Genomic DNA, 12,806 nt, shown 5'->3' on the forward strand with positions numbered 1-12,806 from the left:
ATCTGAGATCCCAGTTGGCAGCCAGCCATATGACTGAGTTATCTCAAAAATAAATCCTCCAGTCCCTGTCAAGTGGCCCCACAGATATCAAGTGGAATAGAGACAAGCCATGACTTCTAAGACCTGACCAAACTGTAGAACTGTAATGAAGTCAATGTTTAATTATAACTGTTTTCAGTCACCAAATTTTAGGGTTTTTATATAGCAATAATCAACTGAAGCAATAACCTGACTTTGGTAGGGTTATGCTAAACAAGATGCAGATCGTGAGAGGATAGTATTTCATCTCTAAAAACTTGGTAACTCAAAAGTACATAGACTTGGGCCACGCGCGGTGGCTCACATCTGTAATCCCAGCGTGGGTGAATCACTTGAGGTCAGGAGATCACGACTAGCCTGCCCAATATGGTAAAACCTCGTCCCTACTAAAAATACGAAAATTAACCGGGCATGGTGGCGCATGCCTGTAGTCCCAGCTACTCGGGAGGCTGAGGCACAAGAATTGCTTGAACCTGGAAAGCGGAGGTTGCAGTGAGCTGACACCATGCACTGCACGCCAGCCTGGGTGACAGAGTGAGATTCTACCTCAAAAAAAAAAAAAAAAAAAAAGTATATAGACTTGTTATTTATTTAACTCTTCGCTCTTCTTTTCTACTTCCTTAATTAGCTTCTGATTATATTCTGAGTAGCTGAAGTTCCTCAGTAATACAGAAAAGTCAATTAATTCTCGATTATTCAGCAAGGAAAGTATTCCTTCATAATTTAGAAATCTGATAAAATGAGCTAAAGTTTTTCTATGCTAAAGAAAGGTAAGATTCTAAATAAAAACTGTAATTTAAGACTGAGTTGCTCTCTACAATAAATAACTTAATAAACCTCTAAGAATAGTCGTATGAAACAGTTTTGGCCGGGCACGATGGCTCGTGCCTGTAATCCCAGCACTTTGGGAGGCTGAAGCAGGATGACTGCTTGAAGCCAAGAGTTCAACACCAACCTGGCCAACATAGCAAGACCCTATCTCTCTCTCTACCTCTCTCTCTTTATATATATATATATACAAAACAGTTTGCCACCTATATTATAAAAGAACAAAACTAAGCTGTTTCTTCAAAGCTTGAAGTATTACCTGGAAAACTATAAAAAACATGAAAATGAATGTTTAATAAGTCTAAATTCTCTAACACATGAGTGATACATATATTAATAAACTCTTCTAGTCAGTGATTAGCTATAATAACAGCAACTAGACATCATAACATTAAACACTATACACACACATATGCTTTAAATTTGCAGATTGACAGTAGTGCCATTACAATACTTTACTCCTTTCATAAAGCTCCACAAAGAATGTTTATTGTTCTAACAGCCTGACAGTACTCAAATCACTTAACATAAAAATCTTTTTATTAGAAATGGAAAGTAACTCTTTGTCTAAGAATCCCCTAAATAAACCATGGCTAAGAGAAGCTGCAACTTGCCATCAAAAGTTTCAATACATAATCAGGTTAGCACAATTTAAAATATTTTCTGGCTACTATATCTTCTTTAACTGTTGGGTATAATAAGTGTTTGAGGTGGAGCTGGAGAGCAGAATATTCTGGTTCTTTTCCTCATAATTTAAAATTGATTTCTAAGTGCTTTGGCTACCTTTCTCTCCACCTTCCAATACCTTCCCCTCTACTCTGAGTTGCAGAGTTTGTAAGAAAAGGAAATCATTCCAGATCCTTTATCTCTAGCCCTGAAATCTTACTTGGAAGCATGGTAAGATTTTAAACCATGACATCTATAAATATTGATTATGGCAGCTCATTAGCCATTAAAATGATGTTACTTAGAATGCTAATAGGTATACAGCATAAAAGGCATTAAGAATCTACCATGAGGCCAGGTGCAGTGGCTCACGCCTGTAATCCCAGCACTTTGGGAGGCTGAGGCAGGCGGATCGATCACCTGAGGTCAAGAGCTCCAGATCAGCCTGGGTAACATGGTGAAGCCCCATCTCTACTAAAAATACAAAAATTAGCCAGGCATGGTGGTGAGCGCCTGTAATCCAGCTACTCAGGAGGCTGAGGCAGGAGAATCACATGAACCAGGCAGGCGGAGATTGAAGTGAGCCGAGATCACGGCACTGCACTCCAGCCTGGGGGACAAGAGTGAGACTCTGTTTCAAAAAAAAAAGAATCTACCGTGATGGGCTGGGTGTACTGGCTCGTGTCTGTAATCCCAGCACCTTGGATGGCTGAGGTGGGCTGATCACTTGAACTCAGGAGTTTGAGACCAGCCTTGGCAACATAGCAAAACCCTATCTTTACTAAAAATACAAAATTAGCCAGGCATGGTGGCACGCGCCTGTAGTCTCAGCTACTCGGGAAGCTGAAGTGGGAGATCACCTGAGCCCAGGAGGTCAAGGCTGAAGCAAGCTGAGATGGCACCATTGCACTCCAGCCTGGGCAACAGAGTGAGACCCTGCCTCAGGAAGAAAAAAAAAAAAAAAAAGAATCAACTATAATGGATACCCCTCTCCTCCAAAAAGAATCTACCATGAACTAAGTACATGAACATTGTCCCTGCATTAGCTGATTTTATGACACAGTTAAGAATTATAAGAGGATACCCAAGCAGAGTAGGTGTCACAGAACAGACATAGGTCAGGAAAGAGAATTAAAGAGATGGAATACCACTGGGGAGGTTTCTGTAAGACAGTACATAATTTTTGGAGTATACTGTGATAAAAACATGTATATACAATGTTTTAGGCTCAGAGGCTTTCAAGCTAACAAAATTTTTCTAAGTATACTTTTTATAGCTACTTACATCATTATGTATCAAAAGTGTTCATGAGAGCCAAATGAGGTGGCATGTGCCTGTAGTCCCAGCTACTAGGGAGCCTGAGGTAGGCAGATCCTTTGAGCCCAGGAATTTGAGACCAGCCTAGGCAACACAGTGAAACCTCCACCTCAACCCCAATAAAAAAGAAAATTTTTTAAAAAAGTGTCCAAGTTTTGATGCTCATATTTGTGGATGAAGAGTTTAAAGCCTCTTATTTTTCCGCTCACCTAAGAAATTCCAGGTTTTATTCACTAAGGCTATATCTTAGAGAAACACACAAGGTTCAAATAATTGGTATACCACTTCTGTAGTGGAAGTTGTTGACACATTGCATGGGGTGGGGGGAAAATGCAAATAAACATAAGTAAGTATAATTCAATATTTGCTTTGTACCAATGATAGGAGCTAACCACAAACTTGTGACACCTTTTCTTTTTTTTTTTTTTCGGAGACAGAGTCTCACATGGTCACCCAGGCTGGAGTGCCATGTGTAATCTCGGTTCACTGAAACCTCCACCTCCTGGGTTCAAGCAATTTTCCTATGCCAGCCTCCTGAGTAGCTGGAATTACACGCATGTGCCCCCACGCCCAGCTAATTTTTTTGTATTTTTAGGAGAGACGGGGTTTCACCACATTGGCTAGGCTGTTCTCAAACTCCTGATCTCAGGTGATCCACCCGCCTCAGCTTCCCAAAGTGCTGGGATTACAGGCGTGAGCCACTGTGCCCAGCCCTTGACGCCTTTTCTGATTCCTGGAAGTAGCAGGGAAAAATGAATTAGTCAAGCAGACCCGGGTTCAAGTCCTCTTTCTGGAACTCATTAACAGTATGATCATGCCAAATTACTTTCCTTCTCTAATCTGAGTTTTACCATCTTTAAAATGAGCCAGGTGCAGTGGCTCATGTTTGTAATCCCAGCTACTCGGGAGGACTGCTTGAGGCCAAGAGTTCAAGACAAGCCTCTGGGCAATATAGTAAGACCCTGTCTCTTAAAAAACAGAAAGAAAGAAAGAAAATACTGTCACTTACCTTAATAATTAAGTAGAAACTATTATTACACATTCTTCTCACACATTCTCACAGATTATCACTTACTGAATACTTAATGTAGGGCAAATATTATGCCTTAAGTCACATTTACTCCTCTGAAGTTTTATTTTATGGCTGAAGACATTCAAAAGAATTAAGTAACTTGTTCAAGGTCACACGTCCATTAACAGAGAGAGGATTCTTGCACACGTTCAACTTCAAAGTCCATGCTCTAAAGTCACACTATGGTTATAGTACCTGACCCAAAGCAGATATTAAATAAACCTTTAAAACTGGACTAAATGAGCATTTAATGGATATCTCAACAACTACTATGTTCAAGGGGCCTGGGAATATTTGATTAAGAGGCTTCTAAAAACATTTAAACACTGCATAAAAAGTGTTTCTGAGCACCCACAAATTAAGAGTAAAAGCATAATAATGTAAAGAAAAACATAATATGAATAAGACCATTTCTCTTAAAAATATGAGAACCTAAAAGAAAGGTATAAAATAAAAAGGTAAAGGGGGAACTGCTGGAATAGTAGAGTGAGAAGCTCAACAGAGCCTCTCTCCAAAATTCAATGAAAAAAACTAGACAAACATGTCAAACCACCATATCAGAACTCAGGAAAGTGGGCACAGGTGTACAGCAAATTGAAAAGTAATCATTCAAGAAAAACTACTCAACTCAGTTAAGAAGAGCAGAAGTCTGTATGTGGGTTTGTTTTTGTTTTTGAGAAGGAGTCTCACACTTGTTGCCCAGGCTAGAGTGCAGTGGTGTGACCTCGGCTCACTGCAACCTCCGCCTCACGGGTTCAAGCAATTCTCCTGCCTCAGCTTCCCAAGTAGCTGGGATTACAGGCACCCACCACCACACCTGGCTAATTTTTGTATTTTTAGTAGATATGGAGTTTCACCATGTTAGCAAGGCTGGTCTCAAAATCCTGACCTCAGGTGATCCACCCGCCTCTGCCTCCCAAAGTGTTGATATTACAGGCATGAGCCACCGTGCCCGGCCAGAAGTCTGTGTGTTTTAACCTAGGGCTATTGTTACCATGCTCCACCAGCTCTATCAATGGTAGTTCCACCAGGATGTGGCAAGCTGTGAAAACCAACACCATCACTGCTGGAGCGGGGCCACTGGTCAGGAGTAGAATATAAAGTCCCAAATGCAGGAGTATTGTTGAAACCAACAGCAATATTGGCAGCAAACAGTGGGGAAGGCTAATATTGCAGCAACCCAAGGTTGCAATAGTGGGGGCAAGCAACAAACCAGCAGACTTACCAGAAGAATTACATAGCCATGGTGGGGCCTTGATTAACTCCCAGGTATCTGTGGAGGTCTGAAAATCTGTGTGATGTCGGGCGCAGTGGCCCACGCCTATAATCCTAGCACTTTGGGAGGCTGAGGTGGGCGGATCACGAGGTCAGGAGTTTGATACCAGCCTGACCAACATGGTGAAACCCTGTCTCTACTAAAAATACAAAAAATTAGCTGGGCATAGTGGTACATGCCTGTAATCCCAGCTTCTTGGGAGTCTGAGACAAGAGAATCACTTGAACCTGGGAGGTGGAGGTTGCAGTGAGCCGCGATCGCGCGCCACTGCACTCGAGCCTGAGTGACAGAGCAAGACTCTGTCTCAAAAAGAAAAAAAAAAAAGTATCTGTGCTTACACAAAGCTGTATGCATGCTCAGCTGGAAAGGACCCTAGTTATCTAAACATCCATGGCTGAATGAGACCTTTCACAGACACGGGAGAGCCATGGACATGAGAAGACGGCATGAAGTAAAAGCTGGGGCAAACTTGTAAACTGCCTGAACTTTGACTTTGTTTCCCAACCTGCACTGGCAAAAAGCAGAAGCTGGTCAGGTGCAGTGGCTCACGTCTGTAATCCTAGTACTTTGGGAGGCCAAGGTGGGAGGACTGCTTGAGGCCAGGAGTTCAAGATCAACCTGGTCAACAGAGCAAGATCCTGTTTCTTAAAAAAGGAAAAAGGCTGAAGCCTCACTGGCTCAAGTAGCCACGTATAACCATTGACCAGTCATTTCTGACCACTGAGATAAGCTGACAAACTGACTGAGGGTGACCCTTAGAAAACCTGGCTTAAAAAAAAAAAAAAAATTGATCTGTGCTATCACCACCTCATACTACTTAAGGGACTTAATGTGGGCAAGTCCTTTAAAAAAAAATAAATAGCAACAACCACCTCCCCTTTGGGGAGGGGCAGGAGGCAATCTAACTCAGAGTCTCTACAACGTATTATCTAAAATGTTCAGTTTAACAAAAAATTATGAGACATGCAAAGAAACTGGAAAGTGTGAGCCACAGGAGGATAAAAAGTCAGAAACTGTCTCTGGGGTGGTTCAGCTGTTCAGCTGTCCAGGATTTCCAAGCAGCTATCAATATGTTCAAATTAAAGGAAACCATGCTTAAAGAACTGAAAGAAAGCATGATGACAATGATTCAAGGAATAGAGAATCTCAACAAAAAGATTATTAAAAAAACACTGAATTGGACCTCTACAGCTGAAAAGTATAATAGCTGAAATGAAAAATTAACTGAAGGGGATCAACAGTGGATTCAAACTGGCAGACAAAAGCATCAGCAAACTTGAAGACACATCAAGAAATTGTCCATTCTGAAAAGCAGAAAGAAAGAAAAAAATATTGAGCATCAGGGACATGTAGGACACCAACAAGCCTATCAACACACATGTAATGGGAGTCCCACGATGAGAGAAAGAAACAATAAATAATGGCTGAAAACTTAAAAAATTTGACTAAACCCTTAATCTATACATCCAAGCTCAATGAACTCTAAGTAGGATAAACACAAAGAGATTCCCAACCAACAAACATCACAGTAAAACTGTTAAAAGCCAAAGAAAAGCAAAATCTTGAATACAGTGGCAAGTGAAATCTACTCATCACTACAGGGGACCCATAATAAGATTAACAGCTGACTTCTCACCAGAAACAATGGAGACAAGGAAGCAGCAGCATATTCAGAGTGCTCAAACAAAAAAAAATCAACAAAGAATTCCCTATCCAGTGTGGTAGGCTGAATTTCAAGAAGGTGCCTAAAATTGCCACCACTTGGCATACACACCTCCCCTAGAATGTGAGTGAGGCCTATGAATGCGATGGATATCACTTCCATAATTAGGTTACATTACATGGCAAAGGTGAAGGGATTTTACAGATGTTAATTAAACTCCCTAATCAGTTTGACTTTGACTTCACCAAGTTTTGTGAGTAGTCTTGACTTAATTAGGTGAGCCCCTTAAAAGGGGGCTTTAGTCTTCCCTGAGATCAAAGAGATTTTTTCCACTGGTCTTTAAGAGGAAGGCTACTCCAAACTCTACCGCTCCAAGAAAATTAATACTGCCCACAACTATGTAAGCCTGGAAGAGAACTCCCGGGCCTCAGATGAAACCACAACCCCGACCAACCTCCTTGATTGTAGGCATTGTGAGACCCTGAGCAAAAAGTCCAGATAAGCCATATTCAGACTTCTCACTTACAGAAACTTGTGAGATAATATTTGGTGGTGTTTTTTAAATAATTAAAAACTCCATTTATTTATTTAAATTTTACATTTTTTAAGAGACAGTGTCTTGCTTATTTCCCAGGCTGGAGTGCAGGCTATTTCATAGGCATGATCACAGCACACTACAGCTGCCTCAAACTCCTGTGCTAAAGTGATTCTCCAGTCTTAGCCTCCTGTGTAGATGAGACTATAGGCACAGACCACTGCACCTGCCTGGGGGTGGTTTGAGGGCTACAATTGTGGTAATTTTTAATTCAGCAATAAAAAACTAATACATCTAACAAGACTATCCTTCAAAAATAAAAATACAAGACAGTCCCAGACAAAAAAAAAAAAAAAAAAACTACAAGCCTTCATAGTTAGCAGACCTGACTTAGAAGAAATACTAAAGAAATCCTCTGTAGTTCGTAAGCATGATAATTGGGTTTTCACGCTCATGTGTGTGACATGCCTCCTTCAAACCTTGTTATGACTTCAGCACGTTACCCATCTGATGGGAACCTTAGAAAAAGAAAAAAGAAATACTAAAGAGAGCCCTTCCGGCTGAAAAAAATGATATCAGATGGTAAATGAAATCCACGTGAAAAGCAAGGCGTGGTGGCTCACACCTGTAATCCCAGCATTTTAGGAAGCCAAGGATGGGGTGGATCACCTGAGGTCGAGAGTTTGAGACCAGCCTGGCCAACATGGTGAAACTCCATGTCTACTGCAAATACAAAAACCAGCCAGGCATGGTGGTACGCGCCTGTAATCCCAGCTACTTGGAAGGCTGAGGCACAAGAATCGCATGAACCGCGGAGGTGAAGGTGGTTGCAGTGAGCCAAGATCATGCCACTGCATCCCAGCCTGGGTGAGAAGGTGAGACTCTACCTCAAAAATCAAAACAGGTTAAAAGTGAAAGGACAGAAAATTACATACCCTGCAAATACTCGTAAGAAAACTGGACTGGCTATATTAGTATCAGATAAAGTAGACTGTAAAACACAATAGATGACTAAGAACTGAGAGTTCTTGGCAAAAAGACATAAAGAACTACTTTTTTCCTTGCTTTGATAGTTTGAAGGGAAAGAAACTGCCCTCTCCAGTTTCCTCCCCTTTTTTTTTTCTTCTTTATGAGATGGTGGGTCTCACTCTGTCACCCAGGCTGGAGTGCAGTAGTGCAATCCTGGCCTACTGCAACCTCGACCTCCTGGGCTCAAACAATCCTCCGACCTCAGTCTCCCGAGTAGCTGGGACTATAGGTGCATGCCACCACACCTAGCTAATTTTTGTATTTTTTTTGTAGAGAGGAGGGTCTCACTACGTTACCTAGACTGGTTTTTAACTCTTGACCTCAAGTGATCCTCCTGCTTTGGCCTTCCAAAGTGCTGGGATTACAGGAGATAGCCACTGTACCTGGCCCCTCCATACTATTTGTTTCCGTATTTATTACTGTGGTAAAATATACATAATATAAAATTATTTTAAGCATGTTTAAGTGTACAGAGTTCTGTAGCATTAAGTAAATCCATATTGTTATGCAAACATCACCACCATCAATCTCTGGAATAACCACATTTAAAATAATATAGTCTGTAAAAATATAAGGTTTTTTTTTTTTTTGCTCTGTTGTTGCCAGGCGGGAGTGCAGTGGCATGATCTCAGCTCACTGCAACCTCCACCTTGTGGGTTCAAGAAATTCTGTCTCAGCCTTCCCAGTAGCTGGGACTACAGGTATGCGCCACCATGCCCAGCTAATTTTTTGTATTTTCAGTAGAGACGGGGTTTCGCCATGTTGCCAGTCTGGTCTCGAACTCCTGACCTCAAGTAATCCACCTGCCTCGGCCTCCTAAACTGCTGGGGTTACAGGCATGAGCCACTGTGCCCGGCCAAGAAAATAAGAATTTTTTTTTTCAGTTCTGGGATACATGTGCAAAATGTGCAGGTTTGTTACATAGATATACATGTGCCATGGTGGTTTGCTGCACCTATCAACCCATTATCTAGGTTTTAAGCCCCACATGCATTAGGTATTTGTCCTAATGCTCTCCCTCCCCTTGCCCCCCAATCCCCGGCAGGCCCTGGTGTGTGATGTTCTCCTCCCTGTGTCCATGTGATCTCCTTGTTCAACTCCCACTAATGAGTGAAAACATGCGGTGTTTGGTTTTCTGTTCCTGTGTTAGTTTGCTGAGGATGATGGTTTCCAGTTTCATCCATGTCCCTGCAAAGGACATGAACTCATTCTTTTTTATGGCTGCATAGTATTCCACAGTATATACGTGCCACATTTTCTTTATCCAGTCTATCATTGATGGGCATTTGGGTTGGTTCCAAGTCTTCGCTATTGTAAATAGTGCTGCAATAAACATACGTGTGCATGTGTCTTTATAGGAGAATGATTTATAATCCTTTGGGTATATCTCCAGTAATGGGATTGCTGGGTCAAATGGTATTTCTGGTTCTAGATCCTTGAGGAAATGCCACACTGTCTCCCACAATGGTTGAACTAATTTACACTCCCACCAACAGTGTAAAAGCGTTCCTATTTCTCCATATCCTCGCCAGCATCTGTTGTTTCCTGACTTTTTAATGACTGCCATTCTAACTGGTGTGAGATGGTATCTCATTGTAGTTGATTTGCATCTCTCTAATGACCAATGATGATGAGCTTTTTTTAATATGTTTGTTGGCTGCATAAATGTCTTTTGAGAAGCATCTGTTCATATCCTTTGCCCACTTTTTGAAGGGGTTGTTTTTTTCTTATAAATTTAAGTTCCTTGTAGATTCTGGATTTTAGACCTTTGTCAGATGGATAGATTGCAAAAATTTTCTCCCATTCTGTAGGTTGCCTGTTCACTCTGATGATGGTTTCTTTCCCATTTGTCAATTTTGGCTTTTGTTGCAATTGCTTTTGGTGTTTTAGACATGAAGTCCTTGCCCATGCCTATGTCCTGAATGGTATTGCCTAGGTTTTCTTCTAGGGTTTTTATGGTTTTAGGTTTTACGTTTAAGTCTTTAATCCATCTGAGTTAATTTTTGTATAAGGTGTAAGGAAGGGGTCCAGTTTCAGTTTTCTGCATACGGCTAGCCAGTCTTCCCAGCACCATTTATTAAATAGGGAATCCTTTCCCTACTGCTTGTTTTTTGCCAGGTTTGTCGAGGATCAGATGGTAGTAGATGTGTGGTGTTATTTCTAAGGGCTCTAAGTAAGAAATTCTTAAAAGAGCTTTGAGCGTTCCTTTTTTTTTTTTTGAGATAGGGTCATGCTCTGTTGCCCTGGCTAGACTACAGTGGTGCAATCTTGGCTCACTGCAACCTCTGCCTCCCAGGTTCAAGTGGTTCTCCTGCCTCAGCCTCCTGACTAGCTGGGATTACAGGTGCACACCACCATGCCTGTCTAATTTTTTTTTTTTTTTTGTATCTTTAGTAGAGATGGGGTTTCACCATGTTGGATAGGCTGGTCTCAAACTCCTGATCTCTGGTGATCCACCCATCTTGGCCTCCCAAAGTGCTGGGATTATAGGCGTGAGACACTGTATCTCCTGCCCCCCCTTTTTTTCTTAAAATTGTATTGATTTTTTTTATTCTTTTGCCTGGGAACACAAATTCAGTATAGAATAGAATGTGTTCTCAGCATTCTCATCAGAGATAGAGTTTGCTGTGTTGCCCAGGCTGGAGTGCAGGGGCAAGATCATAATTCAGTGCAGATTCTAATTCCTGGCCTCAAATGATCCTCCCACCTCTGCCTCCCAAGTAGCTAAGACTACAGGCTCAAGTCCACACTGGATTAGCTTTTGGCAAGAGGAATCGGGAAAGATCATTAGAGTTTAGCATGGGAAAAGAGCAGGTAGACTTTCTTAGCTATATCATAAAGCATGGTCAGGATGTGATATGGTTTGGCTGTATGTCCCTACCCAAATCTCATCTTGAATTGTAATCCCCATGTGTAACCCCCCAGGTGATTGTATCATGGGGGCGGTTCCCCTATGCTTTTCTCATGATAATGAGTGAGTTCTCGCGAAAGCTGACGGTTTTTTTTTTTTTTTTTTTTTTTTGAGACGGAGTCTCGCTCTCTCACCCAGGCTGGAGTGCGGTGGCGTGATCTCAGCTCACTGCAAGCTCCACCTCCCGGGTTCATGCCATTCTCCTGCCTCAGCCTCTCCGAGTAGCTGGGACTACAGGCGCCCGCCACCACGCCAGGCCAATTTTTTGTATTTTTAGTAGAGATGGGGTTTCACTGTGGTCTCGATCTCCTGACCTCATGATCCACCCGCCTCGGCCTCCCAAAGTGCTGGGATTACAAGCGTGAGCCAACACGCCCGTCCAAGCTGACGGTTTTATAAGGGGTTCTTTCTGCTCACTTTCTCTTTCCTGGCGCCTTGTGAAGCAGGTACTTGCTTCTTCTTTGCCTTCCGTGCTTGTAAGTTTCCTGAGGCCTCCCCAGCTATGCAGTACTGCGAGTCAATTAAATCTCTTTCCTTTACAAATTACCCAGTCTCGGGTAGTAAATTTATAGCAGTGTGAAAATGGAGTAAGACAGGAGGAAACAGGAAATGATTATTGCTAAGTAAGAATGATGAAGTGGTCAATATCTAGGATCTATTTTTTGAGTGTGACCGGGTCTCACTCTGTTTCCTAGGCTGGAGTGCAGTGGGACGACCATGGCTTAATGTAGCCTCAACCTCTTGAGCTCAAGTGATCCTTCTACCTCAGCCTCCTAAGTAGTTGGGACTACTAGTCCATGTCACCACGCCCAGCTAATTAAAAAACAAAAAACGAAAAACAACGTTTGAGCCTCCCTATGTTTCCCAGGCTGGTCTTGAACGCCTGGGCTCAAGTGATCTTCCCACCTCTGCCTCCCAAAGTGCTAAAATCATAGGCATGAGCCACCATGCCCAGCCTATCATTTGTTTTAACTGGAAATAAGAGTAATTACAGTTTGTAAGAAAATGCAGTAGAATAAACTACATCAGAGAAAACACAGAGTGAAAGCGCCTACCACACCGCCTGAACACAGATGCTTAAAACAAATTATAGCCGGGTGCGGTGGCTCATGCCTGTAATCCCAGCACTTTGGGAGGCAGAGGCAGGAGGATTGCTTGAGCTCAGGAGTTCAAAACCAGCCTGGGCAACACAGCAAGACCCTGTCTCTATTTATTAAAAAATAAAAATTAGAATAACAATTTTAAAACCAAATTATACATTTATATAAAATTATAAATAAAAATAGAGAAAAATGTTTGAGTCAGAGAGTAACAAGGAATCACTCCAGTATTACTGTGTGATTCTGGCACATCATTGACATCAGATGTTGGCGGTGAAGGACAAAAGAGACAGGTGCTCCCCCTACCTAGAACACTACTGGCTCACTTTTTGCCCTCACACACTCCTGGCCCCTCAGGGCAGACCTGGGT

General features: G+C 42.0%; 1 protein-coding gene and 1 non-coding gene across 8 annotated transcripts in view; one reads left to right on the top strand and one right to left on the bottom strand.

The window, feature by feature from the left end:
- Window positions 1-12,806, bottom strand: part of SNX3 (sorting nexin 3) — a 52,894-nt gene that overhangs the window by 26,640 nt on the left and 13,448 nt on the right. The window lies entirely within an intron of this gene.
- On the top strand, window positions 7,807-7,909 carry LOC129478184 (small nucleolar RNA U13). The gene has a single exon (XR_008656338.1). It is a non-coding gene; the product is annotated as a small nucleolar RNA U13 (small nucleolar RNA).

The sequence above is a fragment of the Symphalangus syndactylus genome, chromosome 2 (genome assembly GCF_028878055.3).
Source record: "Symphalangus syndactylus isolate Jambi chromosome 2, NHGRI_mSymSyn1-v2.1_pri, whole genome shotgun sequence".
Lineage (NCBI taxonomy): Eukaryota > Metazoa > Chordata > Mammalia > Primates > Hylobatidae > Symphalangus > Symphalangus syndactylus.